This window comes from Nicotiana attenuata, chromosome 11, assembly GCF_001879085.1.
Source record: "Nicotiana attenuata strain UT chromosome 11, NIATTr2, whole genome shotgun sequence".
Classification (NCBI taxonomy): Eukaryota; Viridiplantae; Streptophyta; class Magnoliopsida; order Solanales; family Solanaceae; genus Nicotiana; species Nicotiana attenuata.
The window spans coordinates 44,183,592-44,186,196 of NC_031999.1; positions in this window are offsets into that span (position 1 = coordinate 44,183,592).

Below are 2,605 nucleotides of genomic sequence, written 5' to 3' on the forward strand. Positions count from 1 at the left end.
TAGTATTTGAAGTTTTTTACTCACAAAACTTCAAATTCTTTTCAAGTAAAATGCATGTCTAAACACAATTTAAACTATCAAAAATCATTTTACATCTCATCTTCTAAAACTCATTTTTTCAAGTTTCAACCAAATCAAACTTCTCTATAACAGTCTCGTTTGTTCTAAATATTTTTGGATGTTATAGCGAAGTGTTGTTATAGAATATATATATATATATATATATATATATATATATATATATATATATATATATATATATATATGTATATATGTACTTGCAAATAAGCATGCGCTTTGCAGAAAATTGGTAGGCATGAAACCTGTCAATAGTTCCTCTACTTGAAGACACATTTGGCCCCTTGGCTGAAGGGGGAGTTTGTTGGGCTCATGCCCATGTTGTCCAGCCAAAGGCCCAATGGCCTAATCCTATTCTCTTTTGGTTTCCATTCCTATTCGGAATTGGATTCGGTGTTTATTCCTATTTTGAGTGGGTTTTGGCTTTAAGAGAAAGCACCACTCATGATCTATAAATAGGACAACCTTGGAGAATTATTCTATACTCATTGATACAAGTCTTTGAAAGACTTAAGCACATAAGAGTGGTTTAGAGAGAGCTTTCATCAAGAGAGAAGAAAGAAGAAACGTATTTGTTTTGCTGCAGATTTTTATTCCGACCAGCCAACTTCAAATCACGTTTTTCGGTTCGTTAACCGTTGGATCGGGCTGAAATTTTGACAACATCTTGGCCTTGGATTTGAACGGTAGAGATCGGATTTGGAGGCTCGTAGCATCTGATTTCGAGCCTCAAACAGCAGCTTCGTTTTTGTGGATTATACTCTTTCTTCAATTGATTAGTTGTTGCTATTGTTGCTCCGTGTTTGGCCCTTGTTGTTGGAGAACTTTTGTAACCCTCTTATTGTTATAGTGAAGCTTTTTGGATCTTTGTGATCCCGTGATTTTTACCTTCGATTTGAAGGGTTTTCCACGTTAAAATTTGGTGTTCTTTATCATCTTTATTTTCGGGTTTGCCTCTTCCTCGATGAATACTAACAAAATAATGCAGACGAGATTGGATATTTTTGAATTACAAAATCTTTCCTTATGAGTTATGAGCTAAGAGAATCTCATATATTCTCTTCCATTTTATTAATTGAAGAAATAATTAGATATCCTTATGGTTGAATATAAACACGTTATACATCTTATATTAGATCCCAAAAAGAAGCTAAAAACAGCCTGCTTCCTGTATCAAACGAGCAATCGAAAAAATCAAGAACGCCAACAAATCCAACTAAACCATGTATGAACCCTCAAAATATTTAGGCTATCTCGTATTAAAAATTATAAAAATCTAAATCCTACTCGCACACATCTACTAATCTCGCAAATTAATATCTTATTTTTTGTATACTTTTCTTTTAATCTGTCCCGAATGATAACATCTTTTTTATTTAAAAATAATTATAGCTTAAACTTCTCATTTTATCTTTAATAAAATAATTGATAGTCAAACAAATATTTATGACTTATTTTATATCGTAAACTTTAACATTTTTTCTTTCTTTTGTAAATTTCGTGCGCACATAATGACATGAATACCTTCATATAAAATGAAGCACAAGAATTATGACTTTTTAAATTAACCCTAAAAGAAATATGAAAAACAAGATACATATGATTCCACTATCCTTAACCAAAAGGTCTTAGGTTCGGCGGCGGAATGAATCGGACTCCAAAGCAAAGTAGTTCCGGATCAATCATGCTGGACTCGTTTGGTACGAGAGATGAGGGATAATTAATTTTCGGATTAAATTTGAGATGAATTTATCTCATATTTAATTGGGATAAAATCGTAGTATCACTAATCCTGAGATTAGTTATCCCGAGATTGTAGTATTATTTTTTATCTTTATGGGGGATGGAATAACTAATTACGGAATAACTTGTTCTCATCTAAAGGGGATACCAATCACCGGGTAGGAAACCAAAAAAAAAAAAAAACGAAAAGTCCTCCCTATCTCTATGAGTCTATTCTAGTCAATTCCATTGATTCACATAATCTAATTGCAAAGTGTCTTACAAATTACAATGCATTAATTGTGGTATTAAACCCTTCAGCCATTCACAAATCACAATCCATGCAATACTGGTCTCCCCCTACTTCCCTCCCCTCCCCTCCATTTTTCCACATTTTCTCTCTCTCAAAACTTCCATTCCTCTCTCTCCTCCAAAAGCAAAACACATCAATGGAGGACGAAGAAGAATTCTCCATTCAACAAGAAGTCTTGAAAGTACTCCAAGCACTAAAACAAGCTTCACAAGACTTACAAACCAATCCTGAACCCAACTCGTCCGAGTCAGACTCACCCATTAAAGCTTTACTCGAGCTCGAAACCGAGTCAAACTCACTCCTCTCCTCTGACCCAAATCTCTCAAACCTCTCTCACCATCTCTCTGATCTCAAAACCCTCATTTCCTCTCTCCAAAAATCCAAACTCAAACACGGGTTCCGCTCGTTCCTAACTCGCCGAGTCAAAACTCACGAAATCTCCCGAGTCGCCGAGTCAATCGAGTCAGAAATTCAATCTTGGATTGACAGAGA